A 14992-nucleotide genomic window follows, 5' to 3' on the forward strand; every position below is an offset into this window, starting at 1 on the left:
GAAGGGAGCAGTTAGCAGAATCCAGCCCTGAGTGAGAATCTCTCCTTCGTCCTCTCTTTTTGTTAACAGTCAACCAAGAGGTCCCTTTCCACTGTTATTTCACCGAAGGGCCACATTCAGCAACTCTCAGAGAACCCTGGGAGGCCATCACCCTCAGTCTGTCATAGTCCAGGGCAGTCACCTGTTGGAATCTCAGCCTGAGAAGGAGATCCCCATCCCTGTGGCCATAAGGTGGGGGGGGGGGGGCTTCAAAATAGTCTTTGTAATGAGAGATGAGACCAACTTCACCAGCCCTTTGCCTCTGCCCTCCTCCCCAGCATGGCCAACAGATGGGATGACCCAAAGCACCCTGGCTCTGTGCCCAGGCTCCCAAGTCATTATATGGGAAACTCAACTCAGTGTTTACAAGTGTCCTGGGCTCTTGCATATTCTCTAAAAAACCAGAGCCACCATCACTGCTGGCTGTGTTATTTGTCGAGGTGAGAGGGACAGGCTGAGCTGGAGGGGGAACTGATGGGCGGAAGCCAAGGAAATCAGGTTTAGAGGCGAGGGACAGTGTAGTGCATGGAATACAATTTCCAACAGCAATGCTGGCACCAGGTGTTCCAATAAACCCTTTTGTTTGTAATGTGATTTTATTGGGGGGAATCTAATTACGGAGAAGTTCAAACCACCATCCTCAGGGTAAGACCTGAGGCCAGTGCTAACTATTAATAACTCTATTAATACTCTTCACCAGACAAACCAAACCACGTCTGCTCTTGGCAGTGGTGACTGCCCTGCAGAGAGCACCCTGATCCTAAAACCACTGGGGCACGAAAGTCTGGCAGGGCTGCAGCCACTGTGATCAGAATTATGACCAACGGGCTTCAGTTCTGGAGGCATTCAAGCTTCTGAGAACCAAGCAGCCAGGGAGCCCTGCGTGAACCACGTTTCCTACTGCCCTGCAGCCCACTGGACCCTTTCCGTCCTGCTGCCGCTGACACAATGTCAGTTCAAACTGCAAGGAGAGCAGGCTCAAGCCTTCGGACCTGGACAAGCATGGGGCTCCACGCTTGGAAAGGCTTCCCCATGGTAGCCTGACTTCTTCATCTAGCTCTCTCCTAAACCAGGCTCAAGGCAGTCTCTCTGTTCTTTCCAGAAACCTGTATCTAGTCTGCTTTGCAAGTCTGAAAAGCTCTCCCCAGACTTCGTCCTTACCTTGGGGCCAGCTTCTGTAAGAGCACTTGGCCCATGAGAAGGACAGTGGTAAGTCCACAGCTCTCCACTGGACTGAGTGCTCCTTGGTGGTGGTGGGGCTTTTCCTTCTTCCTTCTGTACCCCCAGCACCCAGCACAACAGCCCAACCACACAACGGATCAGCCTAAAGAATGATGGTCCCATAGCAGGTCCTTGCTTTCAATTCAGGGTGTTCCCAGTGGCTGCTGCCTTGGACACATACTGCTGCCTTAACCAACCTCACTCCCGAGTTTCCCCCACATCACAGTAAGATGTATCCGCTTCCCTACCTCACTTTCTTGGGGTTGCTGACTGCTAATTTACCCACACTATCTTACTTACCTCTAACACCTCTGTGAACCAGAAACTCATATTATTACTATTTTTTTTTTGCAATTTTTTTACATTGGAAGTAGTTTATTTATAATGTTATGAAAGTCTCAAGTGTACAGAAAGATTCATTTATATGTATACACACATACACATATGGTCACGCTCGAGGCATATGGAAGTTCCCAGGCCAGGGACTGAATCTGAGCTGCAGCTCTGATCCATCCTGCAGCTGTGGCAATGCTGGATTCTTTAACCTGCTGCGCTAGGCCAGGTATTGAAGCCGCACATCCGCAGTGACCTGAGCTGCTGCAGTCAGATTTTTAACCCACTGAGCCACAATGGGAACTCCCTATGTATGTATTCTTTTTAAAATTTTTTTCCATATATGTTATTTCAAGATACTGACTATAGTTCCCTCTGCTATACAGTAAGTCCTTGCTTTTATCTCTTTTATATATAATAGTGAGTATTTGTAAATCCCAAATTCCTAACTTATCCCTCCCCCCTTCCCCTCTGGTAACCATAAGTTTGTTTTTCAGGTCTGTGAGTCTATTTCTGTTTTGTAAACAAGTTCACTTGTATCATTTTTTTAGATTCCACATATAAGTGATATCATATATTATTTGTCTTTGTCTAACTTACTTCACTTAGCATGGTAAGCTCTAGACTCATATTACTTTTTTTTTTTTTGTCTTTTTGTCTTTTTCGGGGCCACACCTGTGGCATATAGAGGTTCCCAGGCTAGGGGTCGAATCAGAGCTGTGGCTGCCAGCCTACACCATAGACACAGCAACGCAGGATCCAAGCCACATCTGCAACCTACACCACAGCTCACGGCAATGCTGGATCCTTGACCCACTGAGCAAAGCCAGGGGTCAAACCAGCGTCATCCTCATAGATGCCAGTCGGGTTCATTAGCCACTGAGCTACCTTGGGAACTTGGTATTATTCTTGATTTATAGCTGGGTCATAGGTTTTGAGTAAGTGACTTGTCCAAGGTCACAATAGTCTAGTAAGTGGCAAAGCTGAGGCTTGGCTCCAGTCTATCCCGGCCTTGAAACCTGTGCTATTCACAGCCATGCACATAGATTTCTTGTCTGTACAGGGCTTCTTACAGGCTTCTGAATCCTCTTACATAGGACTGTGTGTGGTGTTAGATATGCCAAAAGGTAATCAGAATATAATGCCCATTCAAGAGGATATCACTTTGGAGAATAATTCTCTCCTCCTCCCTTAAAATAACAAAGAATAAAGAGAAGATAAATAATTAAACTTAACAAAAAGCTTTAAGGCAAAAAGCTGGACACATGAACACACACTGAACTCATGGGCAACAAACTTCCCATTCTTACGTCTTACCCTTGAAAAAAAAAAGGAATATAATATTCAAATTTATGAACAGGTTATTCATTAAACATAGAGTGTCAATTAAAAAATACCAGACATTATCCAACCCACTTCACTTATTTTATAGAGGACAACAGAAAGGTCCAAGAAGAGCAAAAAAAGACCAAAACCACAAAGCTAAACCAGTGGTAGCCTCAGGACTAAACACAGAGGCATCCTGCATCTCAGACCAGTATTCTATCATCCAAGCAGAGCAAAGCATTTTCAATATAAGGGCATTTCTGACTGACTGGCAGTGGCTGCAGTGGGCTCTGAGGATAAGAAGGCAAGAATTGATTACTTATGCCTGGTGCAGCTATGGGATGAGAGCATAGAAAAGCAAGCTGTTCCCTTCTTAAGTTCATTTTTCACAGAAATGTCTCTATTTAATTGTGTAAATTCTTAGTTTACCTCAAGAGATGTTACTACTATCACAAGTCTACTTCATTAGATAGTTATAGCTCTAAGAGAACACCCATTTTGAGTGGTAAAATAGGATGCTTAGACCCATCCTTAGAAGTAAGACATCAGAAAGGGAGACAAAGTAGGAACTCACTGGAGATTGATTCATTAGAAAGTCTTAACTCTTTATTCCTCTAAAAAAACAAGTAATGACTTTAGATGGATATATCCTTTTTCAGTTCAGCTACAGTGGTGGCCATTACTCATGTCAGCTGTATTACAACAGCCAAATCACACATTTACCATCTAGTTCCTTAAAGCATTTGAGATTTTTTTAATGTAACATCTGTGACAATCTTCAACTCCTTTTATCAAAACACCATGCATCCAAAAGTACCCAAGGAAGGTATTAAGAGGGAGCTCATCTATTTTGGAGTTGAGCAAGCTCAGTGAAGTACCTAAGGACACCCCAGGGAGCAGGGCCATGCCCTACGATACCCACAGAGCTAGTCCTTCCACAGTAAGCGTAGAGGGCCCTGGGTTATCACAGGAAACCATTTCATAGTAATAATAGCATTTATGGGGTCTTGAACCCATATTGTTTCTGAGGACAGACTACATCCTGCCTATCTGCAGGATGGATTCAGAAGCTAGCCTACCTGCCCTGGTTCAATTCAAAACAAGCACTGTTCTTCCACTTTCCTCATTACACTTGCATGATTTTCCTCTGGGCACCACAGGGCTTAGAGAATTGCTAATGATAGTTTCTTATTCTAGAGTAAATTCAGCTCTCCTGAAGTGGAGAATGGAAGAGAATACACATTAACACCTTGCCTTTGCATCGTAGTCTATAGAAGATGGAACTTCTGCTTCAGAGAAGGCCAACAAAAGAAGAAAAAATGACTGTAATTGTCATAGAGATCTCAAGCAGATCAAAGTTCTCTGAAGGGACAATGTCACCAAGAAAAATCTACCAGGATTAAGGGAAAAGCTTTGTTTTTAAGCAGTCCAAAAGAAACCACAGAGATACGCTTTTTGGAACTCACTTTTCCCCCACCTGTACAGTCAACATAACGGAGATGCAAAAAAGAGCAGTTAACATAAAGCATTTCAGCTGGATGCACTTCTGCAAGCATGGGAGCTCTGTCAACCATGTCGCTGATGCATTGTAGGGTGTCCCAAGGAAAAAATGTGCCCAGGGTTCATGATGCTGAGGTGTTTATAGAGTAGGAAAAATTTATTTTTAGTTCTCCCGACACTGTCATGCCAGCTATCATGATGCTATTTCAGGTTTGCTGTCACTCTCTGGTCTGGGCAATGTAGGTTCCATGTAATGAAGCCAATGTAATCCTCTTTAAAAGGCAAACGTGGAGGTGATGTAAGTTAATTGTATACACTATAAAGTGCAGGTGATAATCTGATTGATCGTGTTATTCACAACACAGAGCCTTACAGAAGAACTGCATGGAAGGGTTTAGGATGAAGCTGCAAATACAACCCTGTCTACTAATCATTAAGGGCCTGCTGACTCCTAACAATGGCCTCATTAAGAATTTGGTGGAAAATATTTGCATATTTGTGAACCATGACCTGCATAGGCTCCTGAGTTATCATTGAAACACTGTTGCTTTCTGCTGATTTGTTGTTGGAGTATGGATAGAAAGTCAATTCTTTTTGTCCCTTTCCTAGAAATGAATGTGCAAGCCCACTGGTTGAAAGATGTGCCGGATTAAATGGACAAGCCTGGGAAGGGCAGCCTAGTTGGAAGAGACAGCGGATGCAAAGGCCGGAAGCAGGACATTCTCGCTGTACTGGGGATGCAGAAAGGCTAGTGTGGAAGGTTCAGGTGAGAGCAGGCTAAAGAGGTAATTGGGGGCTGGGAGGGGCTGGGCAGGGCCCTGGAGGCCAGGCTAAATTAGTGGAACTATGGCAGCCAGTGGAACTTTTCTTCATAAGGGAAAGGTATATCAGACAAGGGTTTGAGAAAAATTTTAATGCTTGGAGATGGTATTTAAAAAAGGTTTGGAGGAGTTCCTACTGTGACAGTGGGTTAATAACCTGCAGTGGCTTGGGTCACTGTGGAGCCACGGGTCCAATCCACGGCCTGGTAACAGGGCTGGTGGGGAGGTTTGGGGCTGAACATGTAGAGAAGAGGGATATAAGAGACAAAAGGAGGTTAGAACTGGCAGGAATTGATGGGTAGGTGAGCAAGGAGAGTCCTGAGTATCTCCAAGATTTCTAGCTCGAGCAACGGAGTGCGTGATGGTGATGCTAAGCAGGAGTGGGAAGGTGAGGAGGAGGAAGAGGAGAGCAGGAGGAGTTTGGGTTTATATACCATAGATTTGAGCAGAGACATCCCAGAGGCAGGAACTCACAGGTCTGGGCTCTGCGAAAGCCACGGCTGCCCTGAGTGTGCATGAGGGAGGTGAAGTCAGAGGACCATTTTCCAGAGATGGGGAGTGGCCGGTCGCATTCCCCAGAGGGCCCAGGGTAAGGTAAGACGTGACAGGATGTGCCGGATACAAGGGCCTTTCTGCCCTATGAGGTCCTGTTCCAGACAAGCTTCAGCAGAGAGCTGAGAGCAGAAGCCAGGCTGTGACAGAGTCAGGACAGCAAGCAGGGACCGAGTGTTCTTTCAAGATGGCTGCTGTTAAATGTGATGGAGATGGGGTGGGACCTCCAAGGGGGGCAGGTGCAGCCCTGGAAAGGAGTGAAATATGAAGCCTTGCTGGGTCAAGTATGGTCCCTGGAGCAGCAGTGCAGCAGCACCCATGAGCTTGTTAGGAACTCAGACTCCCAGACCCCTCTCTAGAGTAAGGGAGTTAGACCTTGTACTTTAGCCAGATTCTCAGCTGCTGTGTCTGCACATTAAAGACTAAGAAACTGGCATCAAGGAAGCTTGGGCTTTTTCTGTAAGCGGAATGGGAAGCCCCTGCAAAGGAGCATAATCGTCCTTCTAGATGAAGCGAGGTGAGATTAAAATAGGAGTGAATTCAATGTTCAAATGAAGCCAGACATAAAGTCTGTTCTTTCTTCCTTTTCCCATCTCCAACCAATCTACTTGGGTGATGAAGATACGCTTTTTATGAGGATCCAGTTCTCCGATTTGTAAAATAAGGATAATGAATCATTTAACTGAACAATCAAATTTGAAACATCATCACCATGGGATGAGAAACAACTTCCTAAAACTCTTTTTACCTCTTTACAGAATGAGACCCTTAAGGAATTTAAATGGATGACAGAAGGATTTTTCTGGGGTTCTGATAATGCTCCTCACTCAGATTCCTTCTAGGAGAAGTACTTTTCCTACCACTCTTTGGCTGCTAAATGCTCGGCAGCATCAAAGTCAAATGCAGTTTGACTGCCTCACAAAGAATTAAGCTCTAATTTTAGGCTAGGTGGTAATATTTTAATCTTTCAACAACTTCCTGAATGAGAGCTTGGTCAAGTCCAAACTTACTAGTAGCAGGAAATATTTGTTCATTTTAAGCTATAAGACCATGAAAAATGGTTTTTTTAAAGGCAGGCACTCAAGGGAGTTCCTGTCGTGGTGCAGTGGTTAACGAATCCGACTAGGAACCATGAGGTTGCAGGTTCGATCCCTGGCCTTGCTCAGTGGGTTAAGGATCCAGTGTTGCTGTGAGCTGTGGTGTAGGTTGCAGACGCAGCTCGGATCCCACATTGCTGTGGCTGTGGTGTAGGCCGGCGGCTACAGCTCCGATTTGACCCCTAGCCTGGGAACCTCCATATGCTGCAGGAGTGGCCCTAGAAAAGGCAAAAAAACAACAAACAAACAAATAAATAAATAAATAAAGGCACTCAAGGAAACACAGCCAGCATGCAAAGGATGACAATTAAATAAGTGAAGTCAATTTCAGGGAAATTTGCATTTATCTGATGTGTGCTAACCTACCCGTCTCCACTTGTAATCTTTAGAAAGAAATTTGGAAAAACTTACAGGCAAGGATGATAAAAACCTATAATTACAACCAAAAGGCAGCCCGTGTAGCATCACTATCAAGTAATTAACAACATGTCTGGCAATGATTGCACATGACTCACTGTTTCCAATTTCTTTAAGTGAATTTTAAAGCGATTACCCATGCCCTTGCAACACATGGCATGGGATGTGGCTGGGCAGCTTTTGTGCAAAAAAACTTTATCTTCATCAGCAGAAGGTAAGTGGATCAGGCTGGCAGGAAGCTGGGAAACAGCACACTGCAAGGGCAGACACGGGTGGTGAGGGCAACAGAAAAATAATAAGCACATTACCAGCCGGTGGGCTCTGGGAGATGCTGGTGGCTGGGAATGGCTTGCTTTTAGGTCAACAGCTTGAATCTGACGCTGATGGGCAATAACTCTGAATTCTATGGCTTGCAGGAGCCCATGGATGTGAGGGGGCGGATGATAATCCAGGCACCAGTATACAGATGGGAATTTCCAAGGCTTTAGAGCTGGCAAGGTACTCCCAGACTGGGGGGCTAGGGGGGGAGGGGTCAGATGAAAGATCATTCCTCCCCCTACAACTCCTATTAAAACACCCAACAAAAAAGCTACCCATTTACTTAGTGGTTACAGAGTTTCTTAATGAGACTGGGAAACAGAATGAGCTTAGTTGTACAACATTAGTGAGTAGAATTAATGCTGCTGAATTAGACATTTAAAAATGGTTGAAATGGTGTTATTTTTTGCCACAATAAGAACAGAAAGAAAAAGGCACGCATTTAATTTATCCAGTCCATGAAAGTTTTCTCATGGCTCAGCTAGGGGTCAGAGATGGAAGGTATTTTGTTTTGTGGTTATTTGTGAAGTTGCCAGAAGCACACTGGCATAGGTAACATCTAAGCCTGATCATCAGACATGTCAAAGGTCTAAAATTTTATTTCCTATCAGACAAACTAGATATTTTGACGGAAAGATGTGAATAAATAAACCTAAGAAATTGTCTTAAGTCTATTATAAACTAAATCTGCCTTGTCTAGTTAAAAGTGGGTGGCCATTGACTTTTATACTGTACTTTTTTCCCCAACAACTTTAGTCTCTCTACAGAATGTTTCCTGGGTGACAGTTTCCGATTTTGATATTTATAGCACTTTTTTTAAAAAAAATTGTTTTTAATTAAATTTACATAGTATTTAATTCTGTCTTATTATTAGAAGGTTATGTTCTTCCTTAAAAAGAAAAAAAATTGCTTTTTCTTTTAACCACTGGGAAAACAACACCAATACAATAAGTACTCCAATCATAAAACGCAGCAGAGGAACCTAAATTGTCATTTTATACTTTCTCTCTACAACTCCCAGGAGGAGGAGGAGGGCTGTCTTCCTTTTCTGTGTTTTCTGCGAGGTGGACTAATCAATTCATTATAATCCACAAGATGAAAATGTCACAATTACCTGATCCTAACTAATTACTGCTGAGACTGTCCCGGGCCATTTCAGAGCTCTGCTCTCTGGTGACACTCAAGCTTTCTTCTCTGGCTGAAAAGAAATGTCCCCCCCCCCCTTTTTTGTGGCAAATCTGGAGCAAATATGGCCTCCGCCCCCATTAAGTGACCAAAACATTCAGAATCTTGAATTTGCCAAATGTCCAAAAACGGCTCTAGTGTAAGTGGAATAATTTGTGTCATTGTTTGCAATAAGTGCAGACAGTTTGGGGGAAACAATGTGACATTCCTAACAATGGCTCTCTCTCTCTGCCAAAAGGGAGGCATTTCACTGCTCACCAATTAAAACATTCACCTTTGAGACCCTTTCACAACAGGGCCAGGCTCCCGGAAACATCATCTAATGAGAATCCCAGGATCTTAGCTGATAGCAGGGTGCTGAAAAAGCCATGTTGGATATCTACTGAAGGCTGATTTCCCCCAATTTTAGATAAGCTCTTTTCAATACAGTCGTGATGGGCTTTTATAGTTCATGGGGGCAAATGAAAAGTACAAAGTGTGGTTTGATTTCTAGATTAATTGTCAAACATGCTGACGGGTGTTCCAGCTATGAAACGAAATCCCCCTTTGAAGGAAACAAACTAAAACCTTGTCTTTTCTCTCAAAGGTCTCCTTGGGGTGAAAAAGCTGAGCCTTTCAGGCAGGAATTAACTCAAGAATATGACATGTAAAAATACACAGGTACTATTTAAGAAAAAAAAAAAAAGGGCCATGAAGAACAAAACTTATTCTGTCCCCAGGTACCTTCAGCAGTCTATCCCAGCTTCTCCCATGCTGGCTCCATGTTAGTCCTCAAGCCCCAGCCTCAACATTTGCTTTCATTTTTGACAACAAGCCAAGTGTTTTTCTGGCCTCAGGAGCTTTGCACATGCTGTTTTCTCTGCTGAGAACAACCTTCTTCCCCACTCTTCCTTTGACTACTGCCTTTCATAGCTGGATTCAATGGCTCCTTATCCAAGAGGCCACCTGCCTACCATCACTAAAAGTCTGTCATCGTCTTGGCCTTTCTTTGCCCTGGCTTCCTTGTTTCTTTCTTACCTCAGTAGAAATTATATGCATTGGAAGGGAGGTGGTGGGGTTGGATGTATTCCTGTCTTTCTCTTCTCCTGTAAGGCTGGCTTCATGCACTCAGACAGGTCCTGTGCTTGGAGCTTCATACCCTGTGGCCACTGTCTTGAAATTTTCCATGTTTTTATCTTTGAATATGCAATCTGTAAGTGAAATCTGATGGGACAACAGAGTGCGAACCCGGAGCATGGAGATCTGGCTCATGAGCCATCCCACAGCCCTGCCTGGCTTTCTCCTCTGCCTCTGCTGCTGACCTTGTCCTCCGTTGGGAACGGGCAAGGGGAGGGGTGGAGTCAGGTGTGTGTACCTGGAGCATCTTGGGGTAGGGCAGGGCATGGCAGTCTCTGCCCCAGGTTGGCCATTCCATAATATGTTTGATGGGCCAAGCACATCCTGGCCTATTGGTTGTAATAGTCTGGAGCCTTGCCCATCAGCTGTGGATTAGGGCTGCAGGCCCATGCAACGGGGAGTTATCTCACTCAACTTCTTTCCCTGGCAGAGACACAGTGCACCGTGCAGGTGACTGGCAGGCAGGGGACCCAGGAGCTGGAGGCTGTGTGTGTGCCATGCTGCAGGGCGGGGCCCTGGAAGCCGGTAAGGGTCTGTAAGGGTCTGCACTGCACTTGCCTGTGAGTAGCTCCATATCTGAGAGAGCTTGGCATTAAACAGCAAATCAAAACATGACAGGTGGACAGAGAAACCATGGAAGAAAAGAAAAAGTTTTATATTTTATTGTTTTAATGGCATTTTTCCCCCTGCTTTTTTTGAATAATGAGGTCCTACATTGTCATTTTGCATGGGTCCCTGTAAATTATGAGGCTAATGCAGCTTTTATCACTGTATCCCCAGCCTCCAGCCCAGAGAAGATACTCAACTTCTACTGAACAAAACCCTCTACCCCACTCAGTTCTGGGAGGTAAGAGGACTTTGGTGGAGTTGTACAGAAGACTGAACATACTACCTGAGGTTGTAAATACAATTCCTAAGGTTTTCCTCGCTGGGCTCAGGGGCAGTTACCAATATTCCTACAGGCACACGAGGTGGCTGTGGTTCAGGCTGTTTCCCGTGTACCTGAAGCCACAAATGTGATTATAAGGTAATGAGCCAATGTCATGAGCAGCTTGTGGAATCAGCCACATTACTCATAATCACACCTCTTCATATGTGAACCTATGGACTGACTAAAAATGCTTTGATGAACTGACTTTAATTGGCACTACTGCCGTGCAGAAGCTTAAAGACATTATTTTCCAAACCACTAATTTCATCTTCATGGCCCAGCATACCTCCCTGAGGATGCATTAGCTGCAGAGCCGGCTTTCCTCCCTCGGGTTCAAAGGGAGAGCCTCCTACACAAGGGGGCCTGTTCCATCTTGGGACCGGCTCTTACCACTGTGCACAGAATCCCAGGACCCTCCAACCATCCAGGGGAGAGATCCCTGACTTGGTTAGGATCCATTTTTTATGTACAACCAGAACATCCCCAAGGTTCTCAGCTCCTCTGCTCTCACTCATTGGTAGACTGGTTCTCACTTCTTTTGCCATTGGCACCCATATCTTCCAGAGTGGTAGGTGTGGGTGAAACCCTTGCTGCCATATTGGCACCAAAGGAAAATCAGAGGTATTTTTCTGCACCGGTTCTCTAGTCATAAAATCAAATGTGAGCAGAGTTGGCAAAAACTGGGGGATTTGGGGTGATTCTTCTTTACTACTGAATTAGCAGGACATCCCACTGAAGGGGGGAGAGGCTGATGTTAGGGTATGGTACATTCAGACCAAAATGACCTTTCTAGTGAAGGCCTGGTTCTTTGGCAGACAAGCCACTGCAGATTCCAGTCCTGCTGAAATGCATGAGGAATGCAGGCAGCAGCCTCTGGTCTCTGATCCCTTGAACTTTAAAGGCAGCCACGTGACCTGGCCCAGCTGACTGACAAAGGAAACAGTGCCTGAGGACCCCCCGGCCAGAGGCAAGTGTGCCTACCATAGTCCTTAAACCACAGGACCCCTCTTTCCCTGTCCCTCTAAGACTGAAACTGCAGTATCAGGAGTCAGTAAAAACTTGCCAGGCAAACTTTCCAAGTTCACCGGAAGTTCAGCAAACTCCAGGAAAGCTCAAGGAGGTGGCTGCGATTCCCAACAGCCTGGTTCAGCTCATGCTCACACAGGATGACCCTGGCCTCTTGGCAGGCAGGCTGCTTAAGCACCTGCACCAGGAGGGCTCCTGCTCAGGTTACTGAAACTCGTATTTTCATGTGGTAAAACGCTCTCCAGGGGACTTAGGAAGAATTCCTGCAGCCCAGGTTATTCCCTACTCTGGGGGCTGCACTAAAATTAGCCTATAAATGAGTTGAGGGTTCACCAGGGGCCCCTTTCCCAGTCTCCTCCATGGAACAAGCAGCAAGGAGGGGAATGGTGATGTCTGAATGCCTTTGACCCCTCGCCTGGGTCTGGGTCTGAGCTGGCTCCCCCCCATCATAAACTCGCTTCTCAGAGCCTCTTCTCCCTGGTGATGCAATTTATACTGCTGGTTGGGCTTTGCAGTAGTTGCTCCAACAGATTTTGAACTGCGAGGGTGAGGTCATGAGAGAAGGGGGGTTCCTAATTCAGATGAGGAGACTTCCCAATCACTGGGAAGAACAAAAGAATAACCTCTTGTGGAAGGTTCTGGACTGGACCAGAGAGGTCCAGTGGGCCAAGCGTCCCTCACAATGCTCTGCAGCTCTAGCAGCACATGAAGCTGGGCACCCATCTGCATTCCCCCAGACCCCTCCCCACTAAAGAAATACACTCATACCACTGCACAGAGCCATCTTAAAGGCTGCAGTGAAGAAACCTTCAGCTGGTGTTTCTCATATGCACGAATCCTTGAATCCCTGTCCCAGGCCTTATCAGGCCCCTACGCCAGTTTCAAGGGGTCTCTGAAATTTTTTAATTGGTTTCCAACACTAAACGGTCAATATATTTCACCAGAAAAGCATAGTTTTCTCTTTCTCTTGCAAAAGCCTAGAAGTACCGGCAGCGGCTGGCTTACATCTCCTCCTGGCTATAACCAGCTGGCTTTGGGCAGTGGCTTCTGTGCCCACAAACCCCCCATAGTACACCCCTCACCCCCTCTTGTCTTGTGCCTCTTGGGCTGTAGGAGGCACGTGTGTTTACAACCCTTGTGTAATCACGCTCTGGAAAATGTGACATTTACCAAGTGTCCAGAGCACAAGTGTAGGATACTCACCGAGCGCCCATATGTATGGCTATGCTCTTGGTGACCTGGGACTGCAGAGGTGATAGAAAGGGCTCCTCACAGGAGCTTAGATCAAGTAGAAAAGACCATGTGGACTTAAAAAGAGAGCACTTGACACTGAAAATGATACAAATGAACTTATTTACACACCAGAAATAGACTCACAGACATAGAATACAAACTTATGGTTACCAAAAGGGAAAGGGCAGGAAGGAGATAAATTAGGAGTTTGGAACTCACATATACATACTACCATGTATAACACAGGTAAACAACAGGGATCTACTGTATAGTACAGGGAACTACATATATATACATCTCTTGTAATAACCTACAGTGGAGAAGAATCTGAAAAAGAATATATATATATATATATACACACACACACAAAAAAAAAACCAAATATATATATATATATATATATACATACACACATATATATGTTCATATATTCAGTTTCATATAAATAACCTATATTCTTTACCGCTATAGGTTATTTATATGAAACTGAATACACACACACACATATAACTGAATCACTTTGCTCTACACTTGAAACTACTACAACACTGGAAACTAACTATACTTCAACTGAAAAAAGATACATACAAGCAATTTAAAAAAAGAGCACTCAGGAGGTAGGGTGTTCCTGAGGCTCTTGATCCCTACACTTTAGCAAGACACCTGGCCTTTCTGGGCCTCCATACGAATAAGCATTTCCTTTTCTTCTTTACTTAATTTTGGGAAAATCTTCTTGTGCAAAATTTTACAGAAGAGAAAATCGAAGGGGATGGGGCAGGATATGTCTGGGGTCCCCATCTCCGTGCCTTTCCCTTCTTACTTTATACCTTTTTCCTGGCCCCAGAGGGACCTCTATACTGGACTTCAAGACTTCCTAAAGCCCAGGTTGGGTATCAATGCCTGTGTGATGCCCGAGATCGCTCACAATCTAATGTGCTACCTGCCTTTCTGAAAAGCCTCATGGAAATGCAGATGTGACACGGGAGAATTCCCTTGTCCCTGACCGAAGAAAACTGGAAGGAAAGATAGTGACAGCACTTGTGACCTCATATACATGGAGCACATGACCCTGAAGCTGTACCACGGAAGGTCAAGTACCTTCTCAAAAGCATTTCCAAACCTGGTGTAGTATAACACATGACAGAGCATAACATCACTCAATAGCAGCACCCTAGTAGATGATGAGGACATGTGTGTATGTGTCTGTGTTTGTACACACACACACACACACACACACGCATGCATGAAGAATATGAGCCCCCTTGTAGAAAAAGATAAAGCCCACAGGACCTAATAGCTCTGAAATGCACATCTCTTTCTGCCTGCCCATATCTAATCTGGGTAACAGCTTCTGATTTCCCCTTTGACAACTATCCATTCTTCTCTCCACATGGTTCACCTAAAGTTGACTCCATCAGTAGTTCCAATAATGAGCATGTGCCTCAGGCCTGGCCAATCAGAGTGCTACAAATCTTTGGTATCAGTGACTGGTTACAGGATGGCACATGACTTAATCTGGGCCACTGAGAAAGTGCCCTAAGATTTTTATCGGCATTATCAAGGAAAGAACTTGCTTTTATTCCGGGGATACTGTGCTGAGAGGATCAATCCTGGAGGTGCTCAGGGGCCACTTTTCCCACCTGTGGGAAAAAACCTGGCCCAAAATGAAGTCAACAGAGTTAGGCACAGCTAAGAAATAGAAAAAGCTCCATGTTGGATGATAAGACTGGAATGGCTGGCACTAGCTGAGCTGAAGGCTAGATATGCTTGTATTTTTCCACAGCCTGAGCTGATGAACTGCCATCTGTTTTTTGTTTTGTTTACTGCTATGGCCAATTTGGGCTGGGCTTCTGACACAGGTATTCCAAAGAATCCTA

At 44.9% G+C, this 14992-nt stretch overlaps 1 protein-coding gene and 1 long non-coding RNA gene across 3 annotated transcripts in view; both read right to left on the reverse strand.

The window, feature by feature from the left end:
* PDZRN3 (PDZ domain containing ring finger 3) overlaps positions 1–14992 on the reverse strand; it is a 244609-nt gene that overhangs the window by 91591 nt on the left and 138026 nt on the right. The gene's annotated exons all lie outside the window — the stretch shown is intronic.
* LOC146397393 (uncharacterized) lies at positions 8129–14967 on the reverse strand. The gene is made up of 2 exons (XR_014823548.1): positions 13627–14967; positions 8129–13565 (listed from the first exon to the last, which is right to left on the reverse strand). It is a non-coding gene; the product is annotated as an uncharacterized LOC146397393 (long non-coding RNA).

This window comes from Sus scrofa, chromosome 13 (assembly GCF_054392235.1).
Source record: "Sus scrofa isolate SSC_HxYL_T2T_F1_AM1 chromosome 13, Sscrofa_HxYL_maternal_Yorkshire_Landrace_v2.0, whole genome shotgun sequence".
Lineage (NCBI taxonomy): Eukaryota > Metazoa > Chordata > Mammalia > Artiodactyla > Suidae > Sus > Sus scrofa.